A 10,031-nucleotide genomic window follows, 5' to 3' on the forward strand; every position below is an offset into this window, starting at 1 on the left:
GATGGGGGTACAGTGATGGCAGGGAGGGGGATGGGGGTACAGTGATGAAGACAAAAATAAAACAGATGAGTATAAAGTCCTGAATGGTAGCCATGAGCCCCACTGGCCCCTCCTTTGCCATTTCCCATAATATAAGTCTTAGATGAAATGAGTAGCAACCGGCCATGCGGACAAGGCCAACACCTTTCTTTAGAAAACATAATTAGTCCATGGAATTCACTTACAGTTGATTCTTGAAAGCAAACCACCTAGCCCAAACCTAAGGAGAACTAGACATTTCTACATCTGAAAACAGTTTTCCAAAGTACCCTGCTTAATTTTTTTTAACATGCTCAATTTGATTCTCATCCCTTCACAACTAAGGGCATCAATGTGTCTTAACACCTTCACCTCAAACAACTGGTATGCCACAGGCCAGAGCAGGTGCCTAGTATCACTTTTCCCCTCTTCACCTAAATGGCAATTCTGATCATTCCTAGTGGGGAATCAAAAGACCATGAAAAGTGGACTAGGTTTAAGCAAATGAGACAGAATCACCTTAGTACTTTGTCCTAAAAAGTGAATGATGAAGACAGAGTGAGACATCAGGTGAGGGAATTGCTCAAAATGAGAAATCCTAGGGGACTGGCCACTGGATGCGCTTGTGGAGTTAATAGTGAAAGAGGTACATGTGTGTATCCTGGGTTGGTAGAGACATGTGGATGGGTTCCAGCAATATTGGCCCTGGGGCTCCTGCTTGCAGGCTGGTGGAAGCACATGTTGGGTCACGAACACAAAGGGGAAAAGCCAGTAGGGTGGTGGGGGAAGATGGAACAGTTTTACTTAAAACACAAGCACTAATGGATAAGAATGCAAGGTTGAAAGTTGAGAGGCATCAGGTACGTACAGGGTGACAGATACCTTCCTTGGTACTACCATATAAACTAAGGATGGTGGGGGGCGGGTGTAATAGTAATGGAATTTAAAGATCCCCCTGTATTGGCTTGGTTTTTGAATTGATTGTGTTAAAACCCAGAGCTTGTGAATCCCACTTGTGGGATGGACTTGTTGACTTGAAAGGAGAGGGCTGAACTGGGAGTAGCTGGTGATGTGAATTTAGAGAGGCACAAGCAAAGAGAGAGGCAGAAGAATTTTTTGGAAGCAGCATCGTGGAGGCAGAAACAGAGAGGAATGCTGAGGGCCAGTTTGCACTTTTTAGAGCTGCCACCCAGAGCTGCCAAGGACTGAGGAGACATGGCTGTTTTGCTGGTACTTTGTCTGTTTTGATATTGTTTTGCCAGATTCATCCACTGGTGAAAGACAGTCCTGTTGTTGCAGAGCTCCTGAGACTGTTCTGCAGGCAGAGAGTGAATTCTGTCCACTGGTGAAGGACAGTGCTGCAGAGGTCTTGGAAACTTGCTGTTGGTTCAGAGCTCCTGGGACTATTCTGCAGACAGAGAATGAATTAATGAAGACACTGGCAATGTATCTTGTGGCCTTGCTAAGCTTTGTCTCCCCAGGAACAAAGATTTCTGAGAACTTGCCTCAGGTCAAGATGAAGAAAAGACCTCTTTTGGGGTATTAAATGCTGTGCTTAAGCTTGTTGTAACTCTGGGGTAGATGGCCTATTCAGTTGTAATCCAAGGGTGGGAAACTTTTGACTTTTTTTGTGCTCTGTGATTGAACAAATGAATGTACTTTACTTATGATTGAAAACTAATCTCCATTTGAGAAGAGGGGCTTTGTGATGGACTAAATGAATGTACTGCCTAGGGGTGGAGTGTATTTAGAAGAGGGACTTTGTGATTGATTAAAAGAATGTAATATCCAGGGGTGGAGTGGTTGAATTACACTTGGTGAATGCTATATTTTGAATTATGCTGTATTTTGATTTTCTCTGTTCTTAATTTGCCATTGAATAAAATGGAGAGAAGCTATGCTGGTATTTTGAACCTTGGGAAGTTGCCTTTGCTTGGCATTGGGGGTGGGTGGGGTTGAAGACTTCTTAGAACTTCCCCTCCTCCTTCCTCTACTCCTTCTGCTGTTAATCAGCAGCAAGACCTTTCAGGAGGTGTAAGCGTTATGGGATTTAAAGATCTTCCATGCCCCATGGACGTGCTGACATAGCAGAGCAAGAGAAAGCGGAAAGCGAGAGAAAGTGAAAGCCGAGCTAGCGGTCCTGCGGGGGCTGGCGGCGGTTGGTGGTGGTTGCGACGGCGGCGGCAGCAGCAGAGGTAGCGGCAGCGCGAAGCCCTTTTTTTTTTTTTTGAGTTAGGACTGCTAAGGACTTTCTGCTAAGAACTCCTGCTGAGCACTGCCAGGGGCCGGAGCTGCTGGGAGCGCGCTTCCCGGACGCTGGGTGGTTGCTGTGAGTGGGGAGAGGAGGACCTTTGCCTGAGGTAGCCTGTTCTGTTTTAAAGGCTTGAAAATGTGGGTGCTTTCTACTTTATCTATCTGTGCCAATATCATAACTACTCTGATGGCTTTCACTTTCTGGTTTTGGGACTCAGTCTTTTGGTATCTTAATAAATTTTCTAGTTTATTTCCCCATATGGCAAACATGACGTATTTTGTGATGGATAATTATATCAGCATATTTGTAATCTCTATAGGCATTGTGAATATGGCATTGCTGATACATTAGGCTTTCAGATTTCCTACCTCTGTGGGACCCTCTTCCCTTTACCTGGCTGTCAATCAGCCTCCTTGGTGGGCTCCTTTGTTGTTTACCATTAGGGAAGATTTTCGGCAGAGACTTGAGCCCCCCTTCCCAACCAATGGGAGAAGGGACCCTATTAGGGTATAAATTCTTGTTCTGCCTTTCGTAAAGTGCCTCTTCCTCATGGTTGGTCATGGGGAAGACTGCCCTCTTCACCTGGGGAAGAGAATAAATTCCTGTTCCTATCCTAAGAGATCTCTGTGTTCTTGATTAAATTTTGGATGAAATTTTTCATTGCAAACAATGTGAAAATAAGAGCAGAAAAGAAAGCAAGACCAGTGGCCTTTTGCTGAGAAAAGCCTGCATATCATGGACCCTATATATCAGTGACTGAATATAGGGGTGAAAGTGGGTATAATGATCAGAGGAATTTAGTGTTGGGACAGTTCATATATAGTTACTTCTCCATGATAAACCAATGTTGGATTTTCTAGTCCTAACCTCCTGAATACTATCCTTCCAGTAAATCCATAGCTTCCTGGAAAGGGAACGGGGTTGGAGAGAACAAATGAGGTGCTCACACCCTCTCCTTTGCCACCTTAACTAAACTACGGAGTCCAAATGCCTTCCTATGTCTAGGCATAGCAAAAGATACTTGGAAGGATAGGAGGCCCCAGGTCTTGCCTTTTAACTTGTTTTCCATCTCTAATTCAAAAGGAGACCAACGTGTACTTCAGCAGAACTGATCAAGACCTCTTAAATACTGTTCTATTCTCCTTGCCTGCCTCATGGGGTAATGTGAGCTAAGAGAGCCAGAAAGGACAGTAGAACCTGAAGCAGTTCAGAGTCAGTTTATTTCCCCATGGGGGAAAAATGTGACCTCAAGTGAAGAGAAGCCCATGAAACCCCACTCCATCATATAAACAGGGCTCCAGTTAACACCAGGTACCCAAAAGTTTCATGCTGGTGTCAACTGGATTGTACTGGTGGGAATGGATTCATGGTGTGTAAACAATGATCACTGGAATAAATCTACTCTAACGGCTCTGCAAGGGGAAATGAAATGATGTGTCTGAATCAACTGTGTAGACGGTATCACTGCTGGCAACACTGATACAGAGTAGAGAAGCAGTAAAGAGGGATGGGGCAGTGGGGGAAGGGAACAAGGAGGCCCTTTCTCCTGTCCACTCTGTCCAAGGCAGGTTACTGGGATTGATCTCTCAAAGACCCTTCTCCATCAGCAGGGACCATTACAGGGTCTACAAGTGTGGACTAGAAGGTGCGTCTCTCCAGCTGGTTTTCTTGGGACAATCCAAAGTGAAACCTCACTGTTCCTGCTTCTCCAAGGAGCCCCTCTCCCCAGAGAGAAGAATGAAGCTCTCAAACCTTAGGGAGGGAGAATGTTAAGTGTGGTTCCTTATTTAGATTGAAAACAAACAAAAAATATGTGAAGTCCTATTGTATGAAATCTTTTCACGGAATTAGGGTTCAAGCAACCTCAAGGCTGCTCTGGGAGGTTGAACCCAAGTGCTCGGGACAGACACTAGAATCCTTTTATCTTGAACCCAGCTTTGAAAGCTCAGCAGCCTTCACAGGGAACAGAAGGAGGAAATAAGTGTTGGGATTTATGACCTGAGGGCCAAGCCTGGCACCTCTTTCAGCCTATGGGAATGCCTGATGAAAATGTAGCAGAGTGGTGGTGCTCAAGCCAGAGGTGAAAACTGGGGGTAATGAATGTAAGGGCCCAAAGTTCAGGGGTCCCCCAGGTCCTGGAGAATCTTGAGGCTGAGACTGCAAAGTGGTAAGCAGTGGTTGGGTTTTTGCCTGTGAGTAATCCATGACTAATCCTCCTGTGGTCCCAGGTGGGTTACATGGAGGAAGGTTCAGGGCGAAGAAGCCCAGGAGGTGAGAGGAGTCCATGTTAGCAGCACAAAGCACTTCAGAGAGGTTGGCAGGGCTCTTGGAAAGCAGGGCTTCATCCAAAATGGCCGGCTGAGGTGAGGAGGACTGGGGCTCACTGGAGGGAGAGATAGGCTTCCAGGAAGCTCCAACAGAAAGCTTTCCACCTCTGCTTTGGGTAGTTTCTCCGGCAAGTATGAGGTAGATCCAAGCTGGTATTTGAGGGGAAGTTGTGGTGGAGAGGAGATGGATGAGGAAGATTCCAGTGGATAACTCATTCCCATTGGCCAGGAATTGTGAACAAGAGAATGGGCATCCCTGAACTTGGCATGGCTGGGAGATGGGTGCTATACATACCCATGGGTAACATACATGGGAAGGTCTTACCCCCGATTATGTCCCTGGATGCCATGCACAGAACTGGGCTCAGCTCTTCTTTCACTGTAACTGAGGACCTACAGCTGAGGAGTCCCACATTGTCTACTGGTTCTCTCTTAATTTTCATTAATTCTTGTGAGTGGCTCTTCTTTATGTGCTGAGTAAGATGGTCCTTATGCCCAAACCTCTGGGCAGAGTCCTGGCAAAGGAAGTCTTTGTGCCCCATGTGTACCACCTGGTGCCTCCTTACATCCTTCCTGGTATAGAAATGTCAATCACAATGGTCACAGGGATGCTTCTTCTCCTTGACCTCACCTGATACTCTCCATGAGTGAGCTTTCAGGTGCTCCATGAGGACGTGAGTGTTTTCAAAGGTTTGGAGACAAACTTTGCAGATAAGGTCACCACTCATGGCAGCATGCATGGCCAGGTGGCGTCGATAGTCCAGCTTGGTGTTATAGCTCTTACCCCAATCTGGGCAGTGGAGGGCCTCCTTATGGGGATCGTAGGTCTGCAGGTGATTCTGCAAATAGTCCTTGTGATGGAACACCTTCTCACAATACATGCACTGGTAGGGCTTCTGGGCTGAATGAGTGGCCATATGCCTATAAAGTTTGTACTTGGATGCAAAGGCCTTGCCACAGTGTAGCTGAGGGCAGTTGTATGGCCTTTGTTCTGTGTGGGGGAGGCTGTGGGTTCCCAGCTTCTCCCCACCTGAGAAGAAGGTACCAGAGATCTCACATTGGCACTTGACTTGACTTTCTGACTCAAAGCCTCTTGGCCTGGGAACTAGATTCCAGCCTGTCTCCTCCTCCTGCTTTGCATCTTGAATCCAGTTAGGGACACTGGTGAAGAATGCTGTCATGTCAGGGCTAATGGGGGAGGGCCATATTAATGAGAACTCTTCCCCATCAGCACTGTGCTCACTCTGTTCTGACACAGTTTTCAAAGGACCCTTCAAAAGAATATCTTCACCACATTAAAGGACCCCAGGCTCCAGGGCGGGAAGCACTCCGGCTTGGCCACCCCCGGTCAGGCCCTGGTAGCAGACCCCTTACATGTTTAATATGATGTTATTTAACCCTATTCTCTCTCTCCCCATCTCCTCTCATTATATTCATCTCTCACCTCTTAATTTTATTTTTAAAACATCATCCCTTCCTATTCAATTGGATTCTGTGCCCTCTGTCTATGTATACCTCTACACATATATAAACACACATATGTTTTCATATGCACATATATCCTCCTATATAGACATATATGTGTATGTATACATATGTGTGTGTATATATATATATATATATACATATTTATATTCCCTTCAACTATCCATATACCGAGAAAAGAAAAGTTTCATAAGTTACAATTATCATTTTTCCATGTAGGAATGTGAATTAGTTCAATTTTGATAATTTCCTCATGATTTCTTTTCCCTGTTTATCTTTTCATGTTTCTCTTGCTTCTTGTATTTGAATGTCAAATTTTCTCTTCAACTCTGGTTTTTTCATCAAGAATGCTTGAAAGTCCTCTATTTCATTGAGTGACCATATTTTCCCCTGAAACATTATATTCAGTTTTGCTTGGTTTTAATCCTAGCTCCTTTGACCTCCAGAATATCACATTCCAAGCCCTTCGATCCCTTAATGTAGAAGCTGCTAGATCTTGTGTTATACTGATTGTGTTTCCACAATATTCAATTTTTTTTTCTTCTTGGCTGCTTGTAATATTTTCTCCTTGATCTGGGAACTCCAGAACCTGGCTATAATATTTCTAGGAGTTTTCTTTTTGGGATTTTTTTCAAGAGGTATTAGGTGGATTCTTTCAATTTATATTTTGCCCTCTGGTTCTAAAATATCAGGTCAATTTCCCTTGAGAATTTCTTGAAGGATGATTTCTAGGTTCTTTTTCTGATCATGGCTTTCAAGTAGCCCAATAATTTTTAAATTATCTCTCCTGGATCTACTTTCCAGACCAGTGGTTTTTCCAGTGAGACATTTCACATTTCCTTCTATATTTTCATTGGTCTGGATCTGTTTAATAGTACATTGATTCCTCATAAAGTCATTAGCTTCCACTTGCTCCAGTCTAATTCTGAGGGAATTATTCTCTTCAGTGAGCTTTTGAAATTTTTTTTTTCCATCTGGCAAATTTGGCTTTTTAAGGCGTTCTTCTCCTCATTGGCTTTTTGGGCCTCTTTTGCCATTTGAGTTGGTCTGTTTTTTAAGCCTATTTTTTAAGGTGTTATTTCTTCAGTCAGTTTGTTGACTAGCTTTTCATGATATTCTTGCATCATTCTCATTTCTCTTTCCAATTTTTCTTCCACTTCTCTTACTTGATTTTCAAACTCCTTCTTGAGCTCCTCCATTGCCTGTAACCAGATTATATTTTACTTGGAAACGAGTTCTGACTGTGTTGTCCTCCTCCCCTTCCATGCCTTGATCCTTTTTGTCTCCCAGAAAAAGAGTCTAAAGTCAAATTGTTGTGCTTGCTTTGCTTCCTTTGCTTACTCATGTTGCCAGTCAATTACTTGGCTTTTGAGCTCTTTACCACAGTAGAACTCTCCTTATAGAGGGGAAAGCTTTGTCCCAAATTGCTGGGGTTTTCGCAGCTGCTTGAGCTATTAGGAGCGGGCTGCCTCTACAGCCCCCACAAGCTCTGGCTCACTGGTCACATACTCAGGACCTCCACCCAAGACAGGAGACCAGATCCAAGCAGGTTATAGCAAGAGCAATTACCCTCTAAATCGTTGCTTGGTCCCCCTGCAATCTGAAGTCCAGGAGCTCTGAAGCAGCCATGTGGAGGTGGCTGCACAGCTGAAGCACCTCTGCCTGGGGGCAGGGGCCAGACTGTGCTCTGCCCCCCCCTCCCCAGTTCCAGTAGAGTTCCACACTGACCTTTTACTTTGTCTTGGCATTTATGGGTTGATAATTCAGGAAACTACCACAGCTTCTGGTGATCCAGTCTCCTGAAGTCTGCTCCAGCTCCTGCTGGTCGGGCTGCCCTGGGGCTCCAACCACAGGCTCAAGCCTGGCTGGGCTCCCAGTAAGCTGCGATGGACCCTTTCTGACTTCTTGCCAGGCTGCTTTCAGCAGGAGATTTATTTCTCTCTGTCACTTTGTGGGTTCTGTAGCTCTAAAATTCGTTTAGAGTCATAATTTATAGGTATTTGAGGTGCTTATGGGGAGAGCACACGGTGTTTTCCTGCTTTTACGTCTCCATCTTGGCTCCGCCCCTGGAAATATATATTTAAGCAAAGTATACAACATGTAAAAAACCTTGGGATGGTATATAGTGTTTCATTCATGAGGAAAAGAAAGCAGGTTGAATGTTAAATATGATGTTGGGATCTGTCCAAGTTAAATTTTACCAGTCAATAACTATGGCATTTCTTTTAACACTATATCATTTATTAATAGGGCACATCATAAAGGACGTGTCAAGGTCATGCCCCTGTTTGTTCCAAAGACACAGAGCAAGAGTCAAAGACACAATTTATACCTAGGTGTGTCTTCTTTCTGACTGGCCTGACACTGCATCATTGGGACCAACCCTGGAAATCCTGATTGGTGGATATTTTAATGAGGAAGTAGGCTAAGATTTCTCAGTTTCTTCCCATCTTTGGGATAGGGGGAAGGCAGTGAGATAGCCTCTAGTTGTAGTCCATCCTGCACTTTCTGACTCCTAAGGAATTCAAGTTCCTAGCTGGGAGGCTATGTGGTACAGCAGAGAGAATGTCTGCCCTGGAGTCAGGAAGACTCCCTTGGTGAGTTCCAACTCTCTACAAGACCCTGGGCAAGTCACTTAAGGCTCTCTGCCTCAGTTCCTCATTGCAAAATGAGACGGAGAAGGGTATGATAAACCTGCTTAGTATTTTTGGAAAGAAAACCCCAAAAGAGGTTACAAAGAGTCAGACATGATTGAATAATGATGACAAATCAGTCTTAACCAGAAAAGCATAAGTCATCTCAGACAGGTTTTCAGGGATTTGTTCCCCTTTTGCAGACCAGGTCACCCCAAACTTTAATGAAGTGAGCACAGGGGTGTAACTTTAGTGTCTGGAGTGTCTGGAGAGTCAGGGTAACTGAGATATCAGATGTCTGAGGTGCCTGGAGATCTGAGGAAGTCGCTTCCAGGAACCCCGTTCCCCTAGTATCCTGAACAAGGGCTTGTTTTGCTGCAGATCTGGGGCAGGCCCCCCTTGTCCCCCAGTACCTCACAGGGGGAACATGGGCATCTAGGGTGCCTGGAGAGTTGGGGCAGTCCCCCATTAAAGCCTGGTTCCCCCAGGGTGAGGAACCCGGGTGTATGTAGGGCTTGGAGAGCCGGGGAAGTTCCCCCCCTCAACACCCAAGTCCTCCAGGTTTGAAAATGGGGTATCTGGAATTCCTGGAAAGCCAGGGAAATCCCCCCCAGCACCTCTGGGTGCTCTAAAGAGGGGAACCCTGGCCTCTGCTGTGCCTGCATACCTGGTACAGTAGCCCCCAGAACCCCTAGGTCCCCTAGGGACTGGAACAAGTGCATCTGGGGAGCTGCAGAGCTGGGGCATTCCCCCCCCCTTCAAACCCCGGTACCTTAGATGGGAGAATACAGGTGTCTGGGGTGCCTGCAGATCTGGATCAATCCCCCCCCCCCCCATATACCCTCTGGTCTCCCAGGGAGGGGAACTCTTGTGTGTGGGATGCCTGGAGAGATGAGGCAGTCCCTCTCAAACCAATAGTGGCCCAGGGAGAGGAACCCAGCCCTCTGGGGTGTTTGGAGATCCTGAGTAGTCTCCCCCACCTCGAAATTTGGGTCACCCAGAAGGGAGAATCAGGGCCTCTGGACTGCCTGGAGAGTTAAAGTCTGGAACCAGGGTTTTTGGGTTGTCTGGAAAGCAGTGGCACTCCACCATTCCACCCCTGCATCCCCCAAAGGGGAGAACCTGGGCGTCTGGGGTGCCTGGAGATCCAGGGCTGGCAGGACCAATGGTGTCTGGGGTACTTGACAGCATGGTTTCCTTTGCCTGGAGACCTGGAGCTGTCACTCCTGGACCCCCTGGTCCAACAGAGAGATGAATCCAGGCGTCTGGGGTGCCTGGAGAGCCAGGGCAGTCCCCCCCCCCCCCCCCCCCCCC

At 46.1% G+C, this 10,031-nt stretch overlaps 1 pseudogene; it reads right to left on the bottom strand.

The window, feature by feature from the left end:
• Positions 1 to 4,300: 4,300 nt before the first annotated feature.
• Positions 4,301 to 5,783, bottom strand: LOC138163313 (zinc finger protein PLAGL2 pseudogene; annotated as a pseudogene).
• Between the last annotated feature and the right edge of the window lie 4,248 nt (positions 5,784 to 10,031).

The sequence above is a fragment of the Petaurus breviceps genome, unplaced genomic scaffold (genome assembly GCF_028583685.1).
Source record: "Petaurus breviceps papuanus isolate PSGF00001 unplaced genomic scaffold, PetGlider_PUasm1.0 188, whole genome shotgun sequence".
Lineage (NCBI taxonomy): Eukaryota > Metazoa > Chordata > Mammalia > Diprotodontia > Petauridae > Petaurus > Petaurus breviceps.